This window comes from Gorilla gorilla, chromosome 4 (assembly GCF_029281585.2).
Source record: "Gorilla gorilla gorilla isolate KB3781 chromosome 4, NHGRI_mGorGor1-v2.1_pri, whole genome shotgun sequence".
NCBI classification, from domain to species: Eukaryota; Metazoa; Chordata; class Mammalia; order Primates; family Hominidae; genus Gorilla; species Gorilla gorilla.
In genome coordinates, this window is record NC_073228.2 from 101,620,541 (window position 1) to 101,636,984 (window position 16,444).

At 36.2% G+C, this 16,444-nt stretch overlaps 1 long non-coding RNA gene across 1 annotated transcript in view; it reads left to right on the plus strand.

Moving 5' to 3' along the window:
• LOC129533599 (uncharacterized) overlaps window positions 1-16,444 on the plus strand; it is a 762,991-nt gene that overhangs the window by 224,574 nt on the left and 521,973 nt on the right. The gene's annotated exons all lie outside the window — the stretch shown is intronic.

Consider the following 16,444-nt stretch of genomic DNA (forward strand, 5'->3'; position numbering starts at 1 on the left):
GGAGATCACACCACTGCACTTCGGCCTGGGCAACAGAGTGAGACCCTGTCTCAAAAAAAAAAAAAAAAAAAATAGTACACTACCTTCTAATTTCTTCACCACTTTGGAGTCATCAGACATTTCTTCAGTATTATTTTTTGTTAGGTTGGTGCAAAAGTAATTGCGGCTTTTGCCATTACTTTCAATGGCAAAAACTGCGATTTCGCACCAACCTGATAGAATATCCTCAAAAAGTTCTGTGAGAACAAACCTGAGAAGAGAGTTCTCGTTATAGTCAATTCACAGTCCTATTCTCTTAATTGGTAATCTGTTTACTTGTAACATAAGTCGGGGGCAAAATAATTTCTAGGGTCCCTTTTAGTTTTAAGGTTCCAGATTTTGTATAGGATAAAGGTTAATTAACATCTGATGCAGATATATATGTAACTATTAAAAAAAAACCTATTTGCTGTGGGTCCTTAGAAAATATGAACCATAGCTACTTCATGCCCTGTGATAAAAATGACATAGTAACGTGTTGGTAGGATGACCAACCATCATGGTTTGCCCTGGAATAAGGGGCTTCCTGGGACAGAGGACTTTCAGTGCTAAAACAAGATGGTCCCAGGCAAACAAGGTCAGTCACTCCATTTGGTCTGGTGGTTTCTTTAAAAGTACTTTGAAAATGTCCATATTCTTATGTATAAATTCATTAAAATTTCTGCTTTGGTCTTTAAATTTTACTTTAAAGATTATTCCTCACCTTGTAAATCTTGCAAAGATTTTGACCTAGATAAGTAAATTTTGATGCTAAAGATAAATGAACAGTGTTCTGTATTTGATTTATATAATTTAAAATGTTTTATTATATAGTCTAGAAATAATAGACTTATGGGAAAAATACTCATATATTACATCTATAAGAATTTTAAAAATGTGTAAACAATGAAAACATTAGTCTTAAAAAATAATGTAATAAAAATAATGGTGAAAATGAACATGAGGAGATGCAAATATTTTATTATTTTTAAGGATATTCCTATATATTCTGCAGAATTTATGTTCCCATACAGGTCTTTTATTAGTCTGCTTGGGCTGCCATAACAAAGTACCATATACTGGGTGGCTTAACAGTAGAAATTTATTTTCTCACAGTTATGGAGGCCGGAAGTGTGAGTGTGACATCAGGGTGCCAGCATGGCTGGTTTCTGGTGAGAGTTATTTTCTTGGCTTGTAGATGGCTGCCTTCTTGCTTCTTCACATGGTGGAGACAGGGAGAGGGACAGACAGAGAGTGCTTTGGTGTCTCTTCTTATAAGTGCATGCACTAAGCCCGTCTTGAGGGCCCTACCTAAATTTAATTGCCTCCCGAGGGTCCCATCTCTAAGACCATTATACTGGGGGCAAGGGCTTCAATATACGAGTTTGGGGGGCATACAATTCAGTTCATAGAAGCACACAGATGATGAGAAATCAGTGATTTCTTGAAGTTAATTCAGCTTAGTTAATAAAATGCTCAAGGATCCCAAGTCTGATTAATCACTAAAAAAAGTATTTCCTTTCATGAAGTATATTTCAATACGATATTCTATAAGCATATTGGTGAATCAAAGTTTTGGCAGAATAACACACATAAAAGTAACTGTATATAAAAACTATATAACTATCAGGCAATAAAAGGCTTTTTACTCATCAGAATGCAAGTTGTATTGTATTTTTGTTTACTTATGAAAATCTTTAATGGACCATAGTATTGTATATTAAGCAAATGAATCCATTTGCCCTTTATAAAGTCATTTATGTAAATTTTTATTGTGTCTTGCTCTCCTTAAACAACCCAGTGCATTGTTGTGTTCCTTGTGATGTGGGGAGGTTGCTAGGCAGTGTCACAGATTATGGCACCCAGCCACTGAGCTGTGACAATGCCTAACTCCATAATGCATATCTGTTCTTCTCAGAGGCAAGTTTAAGGCAGATAATACACTTAAAGCATGCAGGAGGTTGTATGCCTTTGGGTGAAGATATAGACTAAAACATGATTATTTGGTGCATAATATGCATATGAATATTGGCAAACAAAAGCAACAGAGTATCTTGCTGCTCTCAGATAAACTACTGTTATCTAGATCCTTGCTTCCAGATTTGAATTTTTTTCTTTAGTATGTTAATATCATTATTTTGAATTTGCTCTTCATAAGTTTGGCAGCCCGTACTGTGTATAGGTCTGTTTAATAGTTTATATAGATTAATTCAGGAGGCCTTTTGTTTTTGTTTTTGTTTGTGGGAATAGAGTGATTGAATAAAGGATGACCTGAAATTGTCAGGGCTTAGAATGTTTTTGTGATGTGAATTATTTCTTCATGGCTGTTTTCAACTATTTTAGCCATAAGTGGAGAGAGATTTGCATGGTGGAGATCTAAATGAAGATGGAGCTAATTGGGGGTGGAGGGAAAGAGAGAGAAAGCCATTTAAAGCATGTGTGTAATTCTGTGAAATACAAGACTACATTACTATGCAGATTGCATCTGATACTCTCATAAATAACATGTTTATAGAAAAACAACCATTTGCTCTAAGTAAATGGTGTTGCATGCAACACTTGTAGATGATTTGTGAGGCCTGCAGGGGTGATGCTGCTTCTCCCACTGAGTATATATTGCTTTAACGATGTATTCAGGAATATGTATAAATCACAAATGCAAAGTAAGCAAAGTATAACAACCAACATTTATTTTAATTATGTGGTATTGAAATGTGTCCTCTTAATATTTTTTATGAGTGATGGCTTGTAGAGGTACCACAGAAAATAAAATTAAGCATTAAATATTATGTAATTATGAACCTTTAGTCTTGCCTGTACTTGTAAAGTAATAAAACATTTGTATTACATTTTTATTTTGTTTTATTTCTTCTATGATTGTTAGCTTTTCTCCTTAAATTTGTCCTAAATTGAGTTTCGGCTTTATTTTTCAGTGTCAGGAAAATTGATAATGTTTATTTCTTAACACTATGCAGTATGTGATTTCAATAGCTCTATTAGTATTACCAAACAAGGGTAACAAGGGTGGTTTTTGGCTTTCACCCTTTGTTCAATAAATCAAACATAAACATAGTCTGTATATGGCTTTTCAGTGAAATCTGTCATTTTATTTGTCTTTCATCTTGAAGGTTTATTGCTTTACATTGCTTAAAGTGATTCAGGGTCTGAACTGTTTAATCTTGGATGTTTTTTAGAGTATTAATGGCTCAGCCAGAATCTGTGAGAAAGTCAGATGCTAAGACTCCTTGCATGTGTACAGTAGGTGCAGTGTATGCATTTGAATGATTCATTCCTTTTTTGGCATGCAAACTTTGCTCTACTCACTTGTTTTTGAGAATGCATTACATTTATAAATATTACCTAAATTGCTGGCCCTTTTCTGTAGATTATTCTGTCTCCTTCAAGCTCAGAATTTATTGGAGGCAATGTGCTAGTTCTGTTTCCAGCTTTTCCTAAAGGAATTTCCAGGGAAAAGCCAAAGCAGTAAAGAATTTATTAAAATCCACTAATCATTCCAAGCTAATGATTATGCAACAGAAAATCATATTGTTTTAAAGTTTTTCTGTCATTTGCTTTTTTACTTCAATGCCGCTAATTTAAAAGCTTCTATTATTTAAAAAGTGCACCATTCTTTCAATAACTACTGATTAAATGCCTATTTTTGTTTTCCTCACTGGGGTAGACTTGGCGTAGTTTATGAGAGCAGAAAGGAGGAGAATAATACAAATATAAGCAGGGGCCGGACCCTAAAGAAAGAAAGAAAATTCATAATTATTAAGTACTTACTTTGTGCCAGATACTGTGTTAGAAATGTTGATGTATGCCTTGCACTTAAAATCTGGTTGAACATGGATGGAACTGGAGGTCATTATGTTAAGTGAAATAAGCCAGGCACAGAAAGACAAATATCACATGTTCTCACTCATATGTGGGAGTTGAAAAAGTTGATCTCAACGAGGTAGAGAGTAGAATGATAGATATCAGAGGCTGGGAAATGTGCATTGGTGAGCAGAGGAGGGGGACTGGGAATAAAAAGAGGTTGGTTAATGAGTACAAACATACAGTTAGATAGAAGGAATAAATTCTAGTGTTTGATAGCACAGTAGGCTGACTATAATTAACAACAGTATACTGTGTATTTCAAAATAACTAGAAGAGAATATTTGAAATGTTCTTTACCCAAAGAAATAATAAATATTCGAGCTGATGGATACCCTAAATACCCTGATTTGATCATTACACCTTGTATGCATATATCCAGATAACACATGTAGTCTGTAAATAGGTACAAATATTATATATCAATAAAAAATTTATAAAAATAAATGAAAATCTGTTTGAAGATACACGCATACCACATAATTAGTATATGTGAATGTGTCTATTTGAAAACTTTTAAAATTATAATGTACTATACATGTGCATGCTACTATACACTGTCATAATTATGAAATTTATGACTAAAATGTTTTTACAGGCATGAAACATCATAGGATCTCAGGGAAAGGAGCAATTAGTATGGGGCTGGTCTGGAAGGGTAAGACTGAGAAGGCAACTAAGTGAGACTGAGCCAGCGATAGTGTATTTATTACCACTTCTTTAACACAGAATTCAAAATTACTTTTGCACATTTTTCATTTACAACTTATAACAACCCTTTTAAAAAGTAGTTGAACCACTTCTCTCTTAAAGCATGCCAAATGAAATTTAGAAAGATATAGTAAATGCACCCTGAAATGACCTAGTGATGTACTCTGTCCTCTGCTTCCAGCACACAAGCCCAGTTTATTTCACACTGCAGCCAGATCATGCTGCAATAACTAAAGTACTCTGATTAAAACACTCTTATGGCTTTCCATCATGCTTCAAATAAAATTTAAACTCTTCACCACGACCATAATACCTACAGGAGTTGACCTTTGTCTACCCTATGGCCCTACTTCATATTACTGTCTCCTCTCTGATGATACCATAGCCACTCTGAACCTCCTTCCTTTCCTCTAATGGATCCAGGGTTTTGCATAAGCTATTTAGTGTGGACACTGTTGACTGCCCATCTAGCTTCCATTTACTTCCAGCTTTTTCTTGATACCATCCATTTTTTGTCCAAATGCTCATCTCTACTCATTGTAGCCACATGTTTTGTGGGATTGACTCATGGTCCAGGATTAATTCTGAGTAGCTGAAGCCAATCATGGTGTTCCCATTCCTTTGCTAGTGATTGAACCAGGGGCCCAGGCTCATGCTAGTTAATACAAGGACCTTCCTTGGTCACAGAGATTGAGTCAGGAATGGACAGATGATGATCTTTAGGCCAGTGACCCACAGGGAAAGCTTGCTAGACATTTCTGGGAAACATTTTCTTGCCCTTAAAATAGAGTACTATGAGAAACTGTCTCTTTGTCTGTGTATTGTCACATGGAGCTGGGACTTTGGCAGCCTCTGCCACCAGCTCAGGATTAAAACTGATGTATAGATGAGGCCAAGTTGAGAAGGTCACAGGGACCCTGGATTGAGACACCCCTTAACTATACTTTTCTTTGAATTTCCACTATGTTAGACAATAGCTTTTATCTTTCAATTGAACTATTTTTTTTTTCTGATACTTGCAACTATGATACCAGGCTCCTCCCCCTGAAATTCTTTTTCCTCCGTTTGTTAAATGTCAACTTCTTGCTTGGTATTACGATCTTGGTTCAATTCTTGCCATGTCAGAGATGGCTTCTCTGATATGAAATCTAAAACTCCCCTCTCTATCAGCCACTCTCTGTTTAATTACTATTTTTTCTTCATAGCCACCTATTATTACCTCTTTATTCATTCGTGTATTTGTTTAATGCCTGTCTTTATCCATTAGAAGGTCAACTCCATGAGAGCAGAAAGCTTGTCATCTCAAGTACTGCCACATCTCCAACAATTTGAACAGTGTCTTCATCTATAATAGATGCTCAATATTTGTTGAATGGAGAAGTGGAAGAATCAGACCTCAAACTCCCTTACTTTGGCTCCAAATTCTATTCTTTATCCACTGCACTGTGATGACTCACAAGGAAGAAAATAGTAACACCAGTAGAAGAAAGAGCAAAAGCAAAGGATAAATGAAGTACATCTAGAAAGGCTAAACAAATTTCTTCTTATTAAGAACAAAATGATTCAAATTCTAAGCCAATATCATAGTATTTCAGTATTTAAAACTCAGAATATGAGTTTTAAAAATTCAAATCAACACGCCTGTAATCCCAGCACTTTGGGAGACCGAGACGGGTGGATCGTGAGGTCAGGAGATCGAGACCATCCTGGCCAACACAGTGAAACCCCGTCTCTACTAAAAATACAAAAAATTAGCCGGGTGCGGTGGCGAGCGCCTGTAGTCCCAGCTAGTCCGGAAGCTGAGGCAGGAGAATGGCGTGAACCCAGGAGGCGGAGCTTGTAGTGAGCCAAGATCGCACCACTGCACTCCAGCCTGGGTGACAGAGCGAGACTCCGTCTCAAAAAAAAAAAAACAAAAAAAAAACATTCAAATCAAATGGATTTAAAATGAGAACAGTAAAACTTTACTATATGTACATTTATGCATGTATGTATGCATATGTATACACAAATTAGAATTTACATATGTATATTTATAACAAACATAGGTAAAAGAGAATTGCAGGTCATTACATAGAGCAGGCTTTCAATATGTGTTTGTTTCATGATTGCAAATAACTTATATCATCACAAGATTTTATCTGTAAGAAGTGGCCTGTGGCTTGACTGAGTTAGAGAACCTCAGATTCTAAATACTCCAGATAGAGAGAGCCTGCCGTGTTTTGAAGAACCTTGCCAATGGGAAGAAACCAGCAAATGAGAGTTCCATGCGAACTCCAATGAGGAGGTAAAGACAATGTCAAGGACAACCCCCTTCGCTGGGTTGGGTAAACCTCAGCACTGCTTTACAATCACCGTTAGACAGGAATCTCTGGGCATGAGAGGAGTTAAAGAATTACAGGTATACATTGGAGATATTGCAGGTTTGGTTCTAGGCCATCTCAAGCAATTAACACAATAAAGCAAGTCACACAGATGTTTTGGTGTTCCCAGTGTATATGAAAGTTATGTTTACATTATACTGTAGCTTATTAAGTGTGCAATACCATTATGCCTAAAATATGTACATACCTTAATTAAAAAATACTGCTAAAAATGCTGACACAGAGACATGAAGTGAGCACATGCTGTTTGGAAAAATAGTGCTAGTAAACTTGGTTGCCACAGGGTTGCCACAAACCTTCAAGTTGTAAAAACTGGAATATCTGCAAAGCGTAGTAAAGGAAAGCACAATAAAATGAAGGGTGCCCGTATTGTATTGACACCTTTGTTTCTACCCAAGACAATGAGTTATATTTTCAACAGAGCTTTTCTGATATTCAGCAAAGATGGGTTTGGGAGAGTCGATTTACTATTGTGGTTAAGGACATGTCTTGGTACCTGAATGCTTGGGATTAAATTTCTGCTTTGTCACCTACTGTCTATATTTGCTTAACTTCTGTGTATCTTATTATCTTCACCTGAAAATGTGGCTAATCAAAGCCACTTCATTGAATTATGAGAATTAAAGGAGTCAATATACATAGAGGAGTAATTTTCATATTATCTATGGTGTTCTGTTTTTCTTAAATTTCTAATCTATTACTGATATTTTTGCAAAACATAATGAAATAAATTGCTAGAAAAATGAAGCAAAGAAGCAAGGGCATTAATACTACTTTCAATTTTAGAAAGTAGATTGAACAAAAAAAACTCCATTAATTTGCTATAAAATAATTTTAGTGCTTATTCTCATATTCTGTACTTCATAGTGAAATGCTAACTTCCACCCTTTGAGTAGCACTGTGTGCAAGACCTTAAAACAGTGCTTGGCATGTATTATGCCTATGCTGAGTATCACCAAATCTTTAGCTATTACGGCATGCCCCTGTATTGCAGGGCTCACATTGTTGTAAGGAGCAGACCTAGGAAGGTTTGTCTGCTACATACAGTCAAGCTCTCGAGGCACAAGTGGGTGACCGTGAGAAAGAGGAAAGGTGTGCAGAAACCTCTCACTTCCTCCCTCGCAGCAGACATGTTTAGCTTCAGGTTTAGCTTCAGTGATTTCTTTTTTTTTTTTAAGATGCAGTTTCGCTCGCACCATGATACCCGGCTAATTTTTTGTTTTTTTTTTTTTTGTATTTGTGTATTTTTTTTAGTAGAGATGGGGTTTCACCATGTTGGCCAGGCTGGTCTCAAACCTCTGGCCTCAAGTGATCTGCCCACCTCAGCCTCCCAAAGTGCTGGGATTACAGGCATGAGCCACTGTGCCTCGCCGTGATTTTTTTTTTTTTAACTCAGTGGTTAGGCAGGCTTTTTAAAATAGATATATTAAATAATCGATAAACATTTTGGGGACAGGGAGACACCTCCCAGGTATTGTGCAGGCATTACATATCTCCTCCCCTTATTGAGATGTGTATAATTTATCTTCAGGGAAAGGTGAATCCACATCTTATATAAAATCAAAGACAACTGACTTCAACCCCTTTCTAACAGTGTGACTTTGACTACCTTTCTATATCTCAGTTATTTTATTTGTAATATGGGCACAATACTAATAATAATGCTTTCCCCAAAGGAAATCCAAGCACAGAACACTTCTGTTTAATGAGACCCTCTTTCTGGACTATAAAGACAGTGTATTCAAGTCTCAAACAAGTCTCCATTGATACACTGCATAGAAACACTGAAATCCTTCTTCACAATCAGTAAAACAACATCGTTCTTGATGGGGCAATTACCCTGAGTGATCTAGTCGTGTAAAGTCAGGTGACTCAGAGAATAGGATAAATCAGACATGAAGCAAGGAGTTTTCAATGCAGAGCTTAAGCAGATACTATGAATGTCTGGTGAGGAACAGCTGTCGAAGGTGAAAAAAGACATGACAGGATTTTATTTTGATGTGGACATCTCTCTTAAAACTGTCTGATAGGCCGGGTGTGGGTGGCTCACGCCTGTAATCCCAGCACTTTGGGAGGCCGAGATGGGCGGATCATGAGGTCAGGAGATCGAGACCATCCTGGCTAACACGGTGAAACCCCATCTCTACTAAAAACACAAAAATTAGCTGGGCGTGATGGCTGGTGCCTGTAGTCCCAGCTACTCGGGAGGCTGAGGCAGGAGAATGGTGTGAACCCGGGAGGCGGAGCTTGCAGTGAGCTGAGATCTCGCCACTGCACTCCAGCCTGGGCGACAGAGCCAGACTCCGTTTCAAAAAAAAAAAAACAAAAAACTGTCTGATAGAAAGCCAGTTCTCTGCTTTTATGGAACTAGCCATCATATATGTGTTGAATGCATGCTATGAGTGTGGCACTAATTTAAAGATTATAAGGGAGAAATATGGTTTAACTTCAAGGAAGATATAATGTAATAGGGAAAAAATGACATTAAATCTAATAAAACAACAATGGTATACCAGATTTTAGTAGCAATTAAATTCGTACTATAGCAGTATTTTAAAATACAGTATTTTAAAAGAGAGCATTTAAAAAGGCCATATTAGCTATATTAACTATATTTAAAAATAGTTAAAAACATATTTTAAAGATAGTATTTAAAGATATTTTAATTAATTTATATATTTAAATATATTTAAGATATGGTATTTTAAAATATGGTATTTATAGTATTTTAAATTATATTGCTATTTATAATGACAACTGTAGTCAATATAACATGGTACATGAGTAATTGCCATTAAATGGCACAGTCGTTTAGAAAATGTAAAGCTCACCTCAACTATGGTGGTGGGGACAGCTGTTACATTCTAGTTATTAAACAGCCTGTGTATTTTGCTTTATTTAGTCAGAATAAAATCTTACACACACACACACACACACACACACACACATAGATATTTACTCCTACAATTTCCCTCATATATCCCGAACTAAAAAGAAACTATAAATACAGCATGTTTTTATGAAATATTTCTAGCAGGTGTTTGTGGTCTTAAAGTTTTAATAAATCAAGAAACGGGATGAAGAATGTATCTTAAATTACCAGTTTTTGTTTAACATTTTCAAGAATGTATATATGTTAAAACATTTTAAAACTGAGAAAGTGAAAAATGTTGCATGGGCAATAGAAATAAAGCTGTCTTTATTGCTCCCTTTTGTCCAATTAGGAGAATTAATAATTCTCAAGACTTCCATTATACATTTCTTATATGTAGGTAACATAGAATGTTTCCCAATATGTTCTTATTTTATTATCACTGCTTGAATTTGGATATTGTAGTATTAAATATATCCCACATAAAGAAGAATCATGTCCCACACAATGCTAATGAATAGGTGCCTGGCAAAGGCCCATATTCACATTTCTGAGAACTGTTGATACAAAAAATAAAATTGTTGACTTCTGGTGTCTTTGTGAGCATAATTCTGGTGCATTAAAACCATGGTGTCTTTCTAAATCGAGAAACTATATAAGGAACATGACAGTAGAATTGTCAATTTTTAACTTTTTAAAAATGTCTTTTATTGTAGAATTTGAAGCAAATTTACTTGACCTAGATGTATAATATTTAAAAGGCAGTCCAATTCTTCTGGCAACATTGAACACAGTTTGACCTCAAAATTGACATTCAACAGTTTGGGTGTGCAATTTAACTTTACATTGAGAGAAAGAGAGATCTTTAAAAAGTTTAGTTAATATTAAAAATTAGCACGTTTTCTGATTTGAAGCCCATCGGGATGTCAACACTTTATAGCTTCCAATTCTCTTTAACCTAATGTATGAGGAACATGGCATTAATTAAGCCTTTGTTATTTATCCAATCTGTGAACTTTTCAAGTTTGAGATTACCTAATTAGTCAGATTTCATGGTTGTTCTGTGACAAGCATTAAGACCATGTTGTTCAATTAACTTATGACTTGTTACCACCATGTGATTAAAATGCTAGTAAGTCAGCTTATTTTACTCACTTTATTTTGAGGGAATAAAAGTGCTAAGGCATTTATATGAAATGTTGTCTTAAGAACCTAATTGAAGAATCTGTGGTGTTTTTAAGCCAGTAATTTGAAGGAGCACATTCTGTCTTTGAGAATGATGTCTTAGTAGGAACTAATTTCTACTGCAGCCACCGAAGGACATTGGCCAAGTATTCAGGGAGTAACATGAAATGAAACACATTTTTCATGAGGTATATTTATCCAAAAGACCAAACGTACCATGAGAAAATGTATTTTTTAGTTATTCACTTAAACTTGAGCTCACTGGAGTACCCCAAACCTCTCTGTGTCGTTTTAGAAACATGCTAATTATAAAGAGGTTAGAAGAGTCAACATAGATTTTTGTATATGAAGTAATAACCAAAAACAATGTAAATAGTCAAAAATATTCCTAAATGTTTCAAATTTTATTTTCGTAAAGTAGACAATAGAGGCATTCATACCTTTATGAATTAGTTAGCAGGAAGAGAAATTTACTTAAGACTTGTACCTGTGTGAGATGTTCACATAGTACCCTGCTCAGAATAAGCAGAGGAATATAAACATTTGAATCTGGTAGTCAGTTGTATCCAGCTATTATACCTATAATTTATAGCTTCTAAATTATTTCTTTAATAAATCATCCATGGATTCTGGGTGTAATGCTGTTCAGTTCAGTCTGCTAACATCATCAGCACATATAAACTGAGTGAGTCTTTTGGCTGCTGAAATAGAGAAAAAACAAACAAAAACAAATCAAAGCAACAGTAACAAAACACATAACCATGGGGCCTGTATTCAGAGAACAGACAGTAGCACCTGTACACTTTTGATTATTTTAATTACAGGCATAGTCACTACAGTGGAGATGAATCGGCCTATTTCTTCATTTGTTTTGGCTCTCAATTTGGATACTGACTGGTGATACTTAATTTACGCCTATAGTTGTAAAAACAACCTGAAACATGTATAGTGGAAACAGACTAAAGCAGGGTCTCTTAATAGTGGCACTACTAACTAATGTTTTGGGATAGATAATTTTTTGTTGTAGGGGATTCGTTTCCATCCCACCCAAATCTCATCGTGAATTGTAGCTCCCATAATTCCCACGTGTTGTGGGAGGGACCTGGTGGGAAATAATTGAATCATGGGGGCAGTTTCCCCATACTGTTCTTAGGGTAGTGAATAAGTCTCATGAGATCTGGTGATTTTTATAAGGGGTTTCCCCTTTTGCTTGGCTCTCATTCTCTCTCACCTGCCGCCATGTAAGACATGCCTTTTGCCTTCTGCCATGATTGTGAGGCCTCTCCAGTCACATGGAACTGTGAGTCCATTAAACCTCTTTTCCTTTATAAATCACCCCGTCTCGGGTATGCCTTTATCAGCAGCTTGAAAATGAACTAATACACACCCTCTCTGTTGTGACAAGAAAAAATATCTCTAGATACTGTCAAATGTTCCCTGGGGAGCAAACTTACTCCTGGTTGAGACTCACTACCTTAAGAACACCAAACATTGGGATGGATGCTATTTTATAAACTTTATCTTTCTTTTTGTGCCTTACCCTCTCTTTTGTGTATATGTGTTTTAGTTTCTGCATTGATTTACTGGTCCTCTCCTTAAGGAAACACTTAACAAAAACATAACAATTAAATTTGTTCAGAATGAAAAAAAGTTATTACAAGACAGAAATAATAATATCTATTGGCTAGCGGTGAGTGTCCATTTTTGGGCTGTCCTATTAGAAAGTGGGAAATAGAATAATTATTCACGGAGACAAAGCTTTTTCCTGGCAGTAAGTTCTAAAACAGATTTTTCATCTGGATATTTTTCCCCACTGAGGCATGGAAGGATAAACATTTTAAATATAAAATTATATAGTTTATTTATATTACATGTCTCTTTCCTTTAGTAATGCTATCTTAAATCCGAGAGTACATGAATGACATCCAACTGAGGTCAGGTGTTTCTGTGAGGTGTTAACTATGATATGTCATTTATTTTTGTCAGGATTTTGGTTAGCACTAAATAGCTGACTAATATCTAGTTAAAGATTATACTCTCTGAAAGAGACCTAGAGTGTAGATTCTTTATACTGCTCAGAAAGAAGCCCCAAATTTGGAAGTGATACAAACAAGATCAATATAAGTAAAATTATACCTAAGTACGTAATAGCAAACTGCTGAAAACTAAATATGTAAAAAGAAGAATCTTTAAAACATCCAGAGGAAAAGACACATTAATCACATGCAGGATTATGGTACAAGAATTACAGCTGACCTCATCAGGAACAATGGATGCCAGAACAAATGTAACATTAACTTTAAAGTGCTACAAGGAAAATAAAAACTGTCACCTTAGAATTCTTTATCTAACTAACCCCTCCCCCAATTATAACAAAATAAAGACATTTATAGATGAGCAAAAGCTGAGAGACCAGCAGACTTGTATTATAAGAAACTAAAGGAAGTTTTTCAGGATGAGGGAAATGATACTAGATAGAAACTTTAATGTACAGAAGAAACATGAGAAGAATCAGAAATGGTAAATATATGGGTACATATAAAGGACTGTTTTATCTTTTAAAAAAGTTCTTAAAATACCAAGTTATTTTTGAAATAGAAACAATGTGGTATTGTGGGATTTATAACAAAAGCACTAAAAAGGTGATTAAGAAGGATCATACTATTGTAAGGATCTTACATTTTACATGAAGTAATGTTTTAATTTGAGTATAACTGTGTTAAATTTGGGACACATAATGTTATCCTGAAAGCAACCACCAGTAGATATTATGAAGAAGTATAGCTACATTAACCTAACACAATAACCCTAATTATGATTGATAACCCATACTCAGACATTAGAATTTTAGAAATCCCATACAATTTTGGAACACATATTTACATTATTCACTAAAATATAACCTGAAGAAGATCAAACACCACATTATTTTGGCAACCCTATGTAACTTAATATGTCAAATAATCTTGTTCACCTCTCTATTGGATGCTCCATGGGCCCTCTGTAGCATCCAAAAGTTAGAGGTTAGAAAAGACAATTTTGAAGCTGAAAGTTGATTTTTGGAAGCCTATCAAATATGTTAAAAGCCTAAAACACTTGATATTATAAAACATCAGATCAGTGCCTTAAGAAACCCTCTTTGTGCTTTTATTTCAATGTTCATTTTACAGAAAAACCAAATAATACACTTTTGAATTTAGTCAATATGTTCACATGCAGAATTTCTTTCAAGATCAATCTTTATAAACATTCCACAATTTGTTTAAACCTTTAGCTTTATCTTATTTAAAACAACCCTTTAACCCTCTAAACTAGGCAAAAATTTACATTCCCATGCCTTCTTATACTCCTTTACTAAAGGCACATTTTACTTTCATTACATACCTTGCATGTAAATCTATATTCAGTAGTCTCAATTACATGTTATAATGGTAACTTAGGCCATGGTAATTTAGCCCATATGTCTGCATTTTGAAAAGATTTTTATTTCTGAAAGGTTAAAGTCACGTGAACTAAAAGGCATTACAGATTTATTTTTCAGATTTTTCTTTCAAAATATTTAATCTAAGCACTTATTTTTTAAGCCAATCAGAACTCTTTTTTATATAAACATCACACATATAACACATATATAACTACACAGACAGACAGAAGGACATCCAGTAGTTGTAAGATTTTTTCATGTGCCAATCTCTTAATTGGATTACTGGCCTCAGGCTGGAGCCCTTCAAGAATCAAGGCTAGGAAGCATGCAGTTTCTAAGGCCTAATAAGCAGGCATAGCTGGAAGACAAAAAATAGATTTTGAGAGGGATCCCTCCACCTCTAATTCCTGGGTTTCCATGAGGGAAACAGAGGTTTTTCCCAAAACAGGATTAGTGGTGCCTCTTCCATTTTCCCAGGGAGTCCCAGGCCAGCAGAAGTCATCTTGGATCCCCTCATGGGTACATTGAGAGTGGCAAGACAAAAATGGAGAAAAATAATTCAGTCAACTGAGAAGAAAAAACCTTTTTCCAGAAAAACAAGATCCATGAAGAGGAAAGACATAAAGGCCCTTAAAATATACCTACAGCTTGGAGATCTATCTTTAATTAAGCTGACTTTTAACTGTAATGCTCCTTTTTTTAAGAAGTCCTTTCAAATCTCTTATTACCTGACCTTAGCCATACCAAATTGCCAATACTTCTGGATTTTAACTCATGAAGGGGCAGATAATACAGTAATTTTTATATTCCTACAACTAATTTCCACAGAGAGAGAGGTCAGAAGTCTGACTGGCAAGAACTTTTACCCTTTTGCAGGCATGTCAGGCTCTGGGTTCCCTGTTCCTGAGCCATGGAGCCCTATTGACCCTGGAATCCTATGAAGGGGGAACAGAAAATGAGAAGTTTACCTTCTTCAAGAGGTTGCCAGGAAGTTTAAGGTTTGGGGAAATTAAACTCTTCCCAGTTTGAAAGATGCATCCGAGGGGAGTGTCCTGTGGTACAAAGATGTGATTACCTACCCGTGAAGAGAGGACACAGGAGAAAAAATGAAAAAACTTTTTTTTTCTCCAGTGTCTGAGGGTCAAAGGAGTTCTAGTGATTTAGGATGTGCTTGAGAGGAGTTCAGGCTGCAGATGGTTGGCTACTCACCTGGAAAGAGGGGAAAAAGTTATCCCTTTGTTCCTCTCTCTCTTCAGCAAATACTCAGGGTACGTAATGGAGAGAAAAAAAGCCATCCCTTTTTCTTTTTCCATCCTTATATCCCAGAGTCCCAGTGACCTTTGCAGGTGCCATCCCATGGGTGCAAGTGCAACCTTCACCCATGTAGCAGGGAGGACTAGTGAGTAGCAATATTCACAGTTACCTCTGTGTTGCCCTATCCTCCCACTGTCAGTAGCCTTGGGGTTCCCTAGACCTTATCTATGTCATGGATGTGAGCATGACCTCCATCCATGGAGGGGGAGGGCCTAATCAGCAGGAATTAGTCATGCTCACCTGAGCTGTGCCCCTCGATTCCAGCTGTCATCTGCCTCAGTTCTAGTGTTCTGTTCCAGGGCTTCAGACCAAAGCTTGGGACAAAAAGATGCCTCAGAAGGGTGTATGGATTCATTAAATTAGTCCCAGGTGGCCCTCGGCAAATCACAGCCAGCAACTGGCAGGGGCAGCTCCTCTGTTGTTTCTTTGTCATAAGCAGGTGAGTCTGTGGGACCAGGCCCTCCTCAAACAAGGGAGAGAAAGTGAGTCCCTGGAATTGGAGACCTGGCCTAATAAGGTGCCTCCTGAAAGGAAAAAAGCTAACCCCTCACATAGAAAAATTCCCTGTATTCATAGGATTATGTTGAATCCTGACATGGAGGAGGAAGGAGACCTGAGATGCCTCTCGCAGTTGTGCTAAGAGAGAAGGGGGCCTAG